The following is an 8,961-nucleotide window of genomic DNA, read 5'->3' as shown; positions in this document are numbered from 1 at the left end:
TTTATTTGCTCACATGAGACGCATTTGATATTTTCAGATTTCCGTTTTAAAGTTAACGTTAGTTGTTTTTAATTTGGACACTAGTGAAAACTAACGTTACACACAAAAAATGTTTAATATTTTTTTTTTAAAATTCAGCTGTAGATTGTTTGGGAGACCGTGCTGCCTGCTGTTGTCGATCTATGATGCTCCTGTCACTTATAGTGGCCTGTAACGTAAGTTTTTTTTTTTTTTTTTTTGGCTAAATTTAATGTTTTACTAAACTTGTTAATTAGGCACACGTTATTTTCTCGTTATTAAAGTTCAGGCATATTCTGGTTTGGCATTAATGGCATTTCATACGCTCAATTTTTCTTATTATTAACAAAGCCTTACTATGATATAATTTTTATTCACTTTCTGCTGAATGAAGCTGTTTTCGATTATCCAGTTGAGCCAGTGATTCAGTAAGTTGCTTGTAACAGAAGATGCTTATTTGTCACGACTTACAGGTTTACATGTGTCATTCATTACTGTAAAAAAATCTACTTTTTATTTTCAGTAGCAGAAGCGGTTTGTGCAACAGCAACAAGGTGAGAATGATGAGACACTTTAAGAAGTAGATTTTTTTTTTTATTAAGCACTGTTAAGCAAATTATATTATTTTATTTGTGTAATTTATGAATTGATATGTTCTCTGCACTTGTGTTAATATCTGTTTCTGTCTGGAACAGGTGCGGGTCAAAACCCATCTGTCAAGACGCTTGTCCACTTGCTGTCCGCCCCACCAGCCCAACGATTATGCTGGAGAACCACAAGTCACAGGTACAGGATAATGTTCATAGTCAAGTCATCTTCATTTCTGTGGCACTTTATACAAAACAGCTTCACAGTAATAAACATGAAATAGTCAACATGACCCTAGTTGAAGTGAAACACTAGGTGTGTGTTAGAAAATTCTAATATTTTAAAGTCTGTACATCCAAATGATTCCTTAAGCTTTAAAACACATCACAAATTACAACATGTTGACTTTGAGCCCATATTGGACAGTTGGCAAATCTGTAATGTGACAAATTTAACACAACAGTATTTTCCAAAAACACACCTATTGTTTCACTTCAGAAGAAGTTGATTAATCAACTGAGGTCATGTGGATTACCGTCATGTTCACTTTGGTTTTTGACCTTCTTGCGTGAACACACAGAGATGGATTATTTTTCTAAATATGTCTGTTTGTATTCCACAGAAAAAGAGAATGTCATAATCAACTGGAACAGCATGAGGGTAAATATCCCTTTGTTAAGTTAGCTTAACTGAGTGACTTTGTGATATTCCACTATCCCTTCATTTGTAAAAGTGAAAATGCAATGCAGAAGTGTAAAGAAAGGCTAATTCGACCTCTCCTCAATCATCAGTTTCTTTACTGTACTGTCTAAAAATATGCCCATTAAATATCTTTGAAATCCAGTATACCTGTAATTGTTTTAGTTCCAGTGTAAACAAAAATATCAGGAAATCCAAAACTAGTTGGAGGACAAAGTGCATGCCCTCTGTACCTGTACTGATGTTCAGTAATTGTGTTTTGTCTTTTGTATGAGTACAGTGGTAGAGACAGAGAAGAAGTGCCTTTGATGAGGAAACCATGGCAGCCATATATACGGTAAGTTAATACTTAGTGAAAGGAAAATTTACTAGAAACATTAAGTTAAAAAAATAACTGATTTTTGTCTCACAGTCAAGAAGAGATTTCCAAATGTGTCCAAAGAGGCTTTGAGGATTTGATGTGGGGAACTGAGCCTTCTTGAAAGCAAAAAAGTTATATTTGTTTGAATATTGTAAGTTTTTGAACATTGTAAAGTATGTTCCTTGCTGATTTTTATTCAAATGTTCACGTGTTATAGACAACAAATAAAGGTTTTTCAAATGTGACATGTGAATGTATTTTCTTGGGTTGAAATATATGTAGGGCAAAATATATTTTTAAATGCTTTTGTAAAATATATGTTGAAAATATATTTTTAAAAAATATACAAAAAATGGCCCAAAAATACATTTTAGGAAAATATATTTATATAATTATATTTGAAAATATATTTTTTAAAAATATACAAAAAAACTTTTTACTGTATGGGTTAATTTATTGCACATTTATTGGAAAGTTTGAATTTATCATAAGTCCGAATGTGCGAATATAAAACCAACTTTACCGAAGTCGTGCCGTCGAAATGTTGTATAAACGCAATATCACACTCGTAGCCATGCGATATGGCTGTATATCAGCACGCAGTGAGTGATTACCTACGGACGAATCACAGCGTGCTGATATACAGCCATATCGCACGGCTACGAGTGTGATATTGCTCATATATCTATGAGTAAAAAAGAACATCAACAACACAAACGCCATGACTGTTTTGGAGAGATGTTTTTTCTTTTTTTCAGACATTTTTAAAAAATACATATTTTTTATTTATTTACCGGTACGTTGTAAAATTTTAATTGTTAAAGATTATGTTTGTTGTAAATTAATGGTTGGGCTTACCTTGCATGAATTGCCCACTTAGGACCAACATAAGATCCTTACAGAGCCCACTTTAAGCCCATATGGGCATTCACGGTTGAATCCTGGTGCAAACCCACTTTAAACCCCTTTAGGCAGGTGGGGCCCAAATGGGTCTGACACAGATTGCCCGGTTAAGACCCACATAAGACCCTTACAGATCCCACTTAAAACCCACCTGGGCCTCCATGGTTGGCCCCCATGTGGATCCCGGGTGCAAACCCACTTTAAACCCCTTTGGGCAGGTGGGGCCCAAATGGGTCTGACACAGATTGCCCGGTTAAGACCCACATAAGACCCTTACAGATCCCACTTAAAACCCACCTGGGCATCCACGGCTGGCCCCCATGTGGATCCCGGGTGCAAGCCCACTTTAAACCCCTTCAGACTGGTGGGCCCCAAATGGGTTTGGCATGAATTGCCCAGTTAGGACCCACATAAGACCCTTACAGATCCCACTTAAAACCCATCTGGGCATCCACGGCTGGCCCCCATGTGGATCCCGGGTGCAAGCCCACTTTAAACCCCTTTGGGCAGGTGGGGCCCAAATGGGTTTGGCATGAATTGCCCAGTTAGGACCCACATAAGACTCTTACAGATCCCATTTAAAGCTCATCTGTGTAGCCATGTTGCAAAGCCCACTTTGGACCCCTTTGGGCAGGTGGGGCCCAAATGGGTCTGACATGAATTGCCCAATTAAGACCCATGCAGTACCCTTACAGGTCCCACCTTTAGTACGTCTGGGCTTCCACGGCTTGCCCCAATGTGGATCCCGGGTGCAAGCCCATAATGGGGCCCACATTTGCCGCCCATGAAGCCCTCATCTGGGCCCCACATGTCATTGCTGGCTGGGTAACGTTACAGGAGAGCGATTGCTGTAATTTAGAGTAAGCTATCATTAGTTTTGTCCTGCTAATTATTATTTTATACCCATAAAAATAATAAGTAACTGCCAGATAACGATCACCTGCTTTTTCCCGACATTGTTAACATTAGGTGTGTTATCTTAACTAATAACATTTATTAATTAGCTTATAACACCCATATTTAATGTTACAGAAAAAGGTTCAGTGATCCGTCAGATCCTGTAGGTCGGTTAGTACAGTTTACTGCTGAACAACTCATTTTGTTGGTGTTAAATAACAAAGAAATCGAAAATTAACAGTTAGTTAATACATCTTCAATCTCCCCTCGAAGCTCCGACAGTCCTCAGACAAGCTGAGCTGTCAATCAAGTTCGAATCATGACGACACGCCCCGTTTTTATAGCATCAAATTGCTAGCTAAAATCTAAATCACCACAAAAACGAACAATTGAATATATATCTGTGTGATAACAACTACTTTAAATGACCAAAACGATCTTTCAGAAAGTTTTATTTGAAGCAGAATTTATTTTTAAGTTTTCACTGAAGTCTCATTCGACTGCATTGAGAGGGCGGGGTTTATGACCTGTACTGCATCCAGCCTCCAGGGGGCGATCAAAGAGCCCGTGGCTTCACTTTTCAGAACGTATGAGACACACCCGGTTATAACGGTCGACTAACGTTAGCCCATTTTCTGGTAATCTATACTTTATATATGTACTTTAAAACTGCATAAATTCAATGCCTTGAATTGTTTTACATCCATTTTGGTGTTAATTTGATTTATTATTGTTCTCCTGTTGCTATGTTAGCGAACTACAACCGAGCTAGGCATAAATGAGTCAGTCATGTCCGTTTTATAGTTAAAATAGCGACGTAAACGAGGCCTACATTAAAACTCGTTACATATGATTTTATAACCGTTCATACATCGATGAACCCTGTGCTCTGACAGCTCAGACAGCAAACCATATTTATTTATATACATGTGCTTTGTATTTTTATATTGCTATCATGTTAACGTGACCTAAAAATAACAAATTGAACGCTTTGTCTCACGCGCAAGCTGGCGCGTGCACGGGGGGAGAGAGAGAGAGAGCGTGTCTCAATCAGCTCCCTAGTTCAGTAGTTAGGGCACTGATCAGGGAGTCGGCCTCATTCACTTTAATGAAATACTGATTCATGAGCTAGGGAGCTGACGAGCTGATTGAGACGCATGGAGAGATAAGTCATTGGCCTGTGTATTTCAAATGAAATCAACCATCTGTAATTAATTAATTATGAAAAGATATAATTTCATGGCCTAAAATTTTTAATTCAGTTATATTCACATTAAATATTGATGTATAATTTCTCTTGAATGTATAGGCCTACATTTCATCAGCACGTTCATCCATACAGAGCAATATTTAACTGAAATATTCTTGTTTCTTTTTCTCCTTTTCATTGTGTGTAAAGAGATCATTGGTTCTGCTCTGTAAGTATTCGACTCACTGTGACACATTCTCAGTTTTTGTATTGTTGATTGCACCAAATTACTGTACTTTCATAAACATTTTGCTTGGTATCTGTTAATCTTTTGGGTATCACTGTATCTGACAGTACAGTGGTACCATGTGTCACATTCTCAGATGTCATTGTACATATTCATGAATAAAAGATTTAAACTGGCTTCATACCATTGAAATGTTGTTTGTCCCCTCTCTTTTCAGTATTCTTTGCCATCTAGTCCTGATTCCTGACTACAGGTCTTCAGGATGACCAGGAACTACAGGACTGTTTGAGCTACACTCTGCAGGACGTTGGTCCTCCATGACCAGGACTGGACAGCACTGTCGTAAGTGATCAATCTAGCAGTCATTCTGGATCTCTGAATTGTCATGTTCAGAACATATTGCAGGGGATCTCAGCTCTGGGCCTCGAGGACCACTGTCCTGCAGACTTTAGCACCAACCCTGGTCCAACACACCTGAACAAGCCAATCAAGCTCTTTTGGTTTACTGACTAGAAAGTCACATGTGGTGAGATTGATCCGGTGTGGACATAAACTGTGCAAGACAGTACACTTCGAGGACCAGAGCTGAGAACTCCTGACATGCTGATTAGTCAATAATCACTGATTAAAAATGAATACAGTACATTTTAATTTGTATAGATTTATTCAATATTTCTTTCTCTCCTTTTCTCCTTTGTGATTTTGTTAACCACAGCTAAATAAAGCCGCTCAGGCACAGGTCACTGCATCTTTTGCTGTGTAAGTACATTTTTGACTGTCAGACACATTCTCAGTATTTGCATTTATTTTAATAAAAATTACATATTCATGCTGAAAGTTAAAGTCATCAACGATTTCTTACGTTAAAAGTATAGTTCTTCATGTTGTTCCAAACTTGTATTACTTACTTTTTTCTGTGGAATGCAAAAGAAGATATTTTGAAGAATGTTTCATCTGTTTTGTCCATACAATGTAAACTGCATTGGATCCCATTGACTTTTTATTGTTTTGACAAAAACATGGTCAGTTTTCAAAATATGATCTTCCACAGAAGAAATCATGCAGGTTTGGAATGACACGAGGGTGAATAGCAAACAATTTTTTTCTTTACATCGTGTTGAAAATTTTAGTAAATTGTTCTCATGCTCTCAGTTCATCATGCCCTCAATTTGTTCACTCTCTGTATCTTTCTCTCTCAACAACAGTCTAAAATGGTTTTTAATATTAATAAACAACACCTGGAACTATTTTTCAGGAACTCAAATTATTCTCAGGATTCTCCAGTCAAAGTGCATTTAGATGTTCTCAAAAGATTGTTCCCTGGGTTGGAAATGTCCTAACCCTTGGGAAAACACAAATGTAATGTAAACAAAACTCGTGTTTTGTTTTTTGTTTTTTAAATTAATGTTTCAAATGTTTTTTTCTCACTTTAGATAAAAAAGCGCACAAAAAGCGGCCAGGCCACAGCTTCCGAAGTGGACACTCCTGTCAAATCATGGCTCCATAATGCAAGAGACCGGGATGGTGGAAGGAGCAGAAGAACCAGAAGACTGGAGATCAGGCAAAGATCTACTGGTACCCGAGGGGATTGATCACTCATCTCCATCCACAAATGAATGATTTCTGAATGATCATGTGACACTGACAACTAGATGCAGGCTGCTGAATATTAAGTTTTAACATCACAGGAAAATTTTACTTTGTAAAATATATTAAAACAGTTCAGGGCTCGACATTAAGCCTTTTCCTGTGACGAGTAAATCGGTCATTCACAAACTTTGTTGTAAATACAATTTATTCTGCAGCATCAGTGTTAAGGCCGGCTGTGACATGTATAAATCTCCATATTTATAATATTTTTACCTTTATAAAGCGCATTTTCCCCATTATTAAATAAATGCTTCATCTTTCATTTTAAATTCTTAAATCTGATCAATAAATTAAATAATTGTAATAAGACAGTTACTAGTCAAATTAAATAATTTACACTGAAAAATTACAACTGCATTTAAAAATGTTGTGAGATTAGATAATAAAAAATGTCAGAAAGAATGATACTTTTACACATGAAACTAAACTGCCAGTAGGTGGCGGCAGGTAACTGTCTTAATGAGTGAGTCATTGAGTCATTAATTCAAACAATGACATGAAATCAGTGTCACATTTTCAATTGTGATTGAATTCAGCACTCTTGGTCGTGTTAGTTCACCCAAAAATGAAAATTCTGTCATCACTTACTCACCCTCATGTCGTTCCACACACGCAAGATCTTCGTTCATCTTCAGAACACAAGATATTTTTGATAAAATCCAATGGCTCGTGAGGAGCCAGAAAGGTAACTGTTACTAAAAACATATTTAAAACAGTTCATGTGACTACAATTGTTCAACCTTAATGTTATGAAGCGAAGAGAATACTTGTGTGCCAAAAAAAAACAACAATATAACGACTTTATACAACAATATCTAGCACTCGTCACTGAACTAAACGCTGCTTCATGAAGCTTTGAAGCTTTATGCATCTTTTGTTTCGAATCAGTCGTTCAGACAGAGCGGGTATCAAACTGCCAAAGTCACTTGTACCATTGAAATCTTGAAACACTTATGATGCAATGAAGCCTTGTTTACTGAAATCATGTGACTTTGGCAGTTTGGGATCGTATGATACATGCTCGTTATTTAGTCTTTTTAATGCACAAAAAGTATTCTTGTCACTTCATAACATTAAGGTTGAACCATTGTAGTCACATGAACTGTTTTAAAAGTGTTTTTAGTAACAGTTATCTTTCTGGGCATTTGAAAGTCTAAGTTAACTTGCTCTCAGTGCAGGCCTCACAAGCCATTGGATTTTATCAAAAATATCTTAACTTGTGTTCCGAAGATAAACGAAGGTCTTACGGGTGTGGAACGACATGAGGGTGAGTAATTAATGACAGAATTTTAATTTTGGGGTTAACTAACCCTAAAACTGAGTTTCTTTGAGTGAGCTGAGCACATTTTTTGCGATTTTTCCTCGAGAGGCTGTGCGAGTATCAACAGCGCAACCTTGTTACCGTCAGTACATTATATATTATATAATGTTTTACTATCAGTCACCTTTTACACTGAATCCAGAACAATTCTCATGTTTTTGGTGATTCCCTAGTTATTTTTTGTTATTGGCATTTTTATCAGGCTGCTTGTCCAGTCGGGCAAGTACAATTCTCTTTCACTTGCCACTTCAAAAAATCCACTTGTCCTAGACAAGCATTAATGTCGAGCCCTGCAGTTATTTTAAGTTAATATTATTTCAGAATATTACTCTTTTTAATGTTTTTTTTTTTTTGAATCAAATAAATGCAGCATTGATGAGCAGAAAGAACTTTTTTCCAAAGCATTTTAAAAAAATATTACTGAACTTTTGAATGGTAATGTGTATGTGTATATATATATATATATATATATATATATATATATATTTTTTTTTTACATGAATGTGAATAAATGAAATTTGAAACATATGACTTTCAATGTATTCTTTCAACAAGTGAACTTCTTTTGTGTGTGTGTTGTGGCAAATGCAAAGTAGAACCAAACTAATCTTGTTGTTTGTTAAAGCCAAAGGTATGTTCTTACACATCTGTGCATTGTTCACAGTATGCCCACTCTTTTCCCAGTGTACCCACAGTATACCCAAACTTTGCCCACAGTGGGCTTGCTGTGGGCCCACAAATGGTTAGTTTTGCTCTGCTTAGTGTGGGCCAGCCCAGTCAGCCCACACTTTGGGCTGTCCCACTGGCGCCCCACCTGGGTCCCATAGTGTGGGACCCACATGTGCCCCGCATTTCACGCCGGTATCTGGGCCCACAGTGGGCTGCCCGCAATGGCCCCACACGGGCCCCAAAGAAGCATGTTTGCTGGGTTACGTTGCACAAACATGCATAACTTTGTTCGACTGTCATGAATATATGAAATGTCCATTGACATCAAGTACAAGTTAGCCAAGCATAGATGAATCTTACCTGTCCAGGAGAAAATTAGCAACGTTGGCGTCTGTGTTCAAATTCTTCTCCGTTTTCAG

The 8,961-nt window shown here is 37.2% G+C and overlaps 1 long non-coding RNA gene across 1 annotated transcript; it reads left to right on the top strand.

Annotated features, from left to right (window-relative positions):
* The first annotated feature begins 4,027 nt into the window (after positions 1 to 4,027).
* Positions 4,028 to 8,229, top strand: LOC137032254 (uncharacterized). Its single transcript, XR_010896668.1, has 5 exons — positions 4,028 to 4,104; positions 4,866 to 4,884; positions 5,120 to 5,244; positions 5,618 to 5,661; positions 6,336 to 8,229. It is a non-coding gene; the product is annotated as an uncharacterized lncRNA (long non-coding RNA).
* Positions 8,230 to 8,961: the final 732 nt, after the last annotated feature.

Source organism: Chanodichthys erythropterus, chromosome 12, assembly GCF_024489055.1.
Source record: "Chanodichthys erythropterus isolate Z2021 chromosome 12, ASM2448905v1, whole genome shotgun sequence".
NCBI lineage: Eukaryota > Metazoa > Chordata > Actinopteri > Cypriniformes > Xenocyprididae > Chanodichthys > Chanodichthys erythropterus.
The sequence above is the reverse complement of the archived record's forward strand: the minus strand, read 5'-3'. Positions and strand labels throughout refer to the sequence as shown.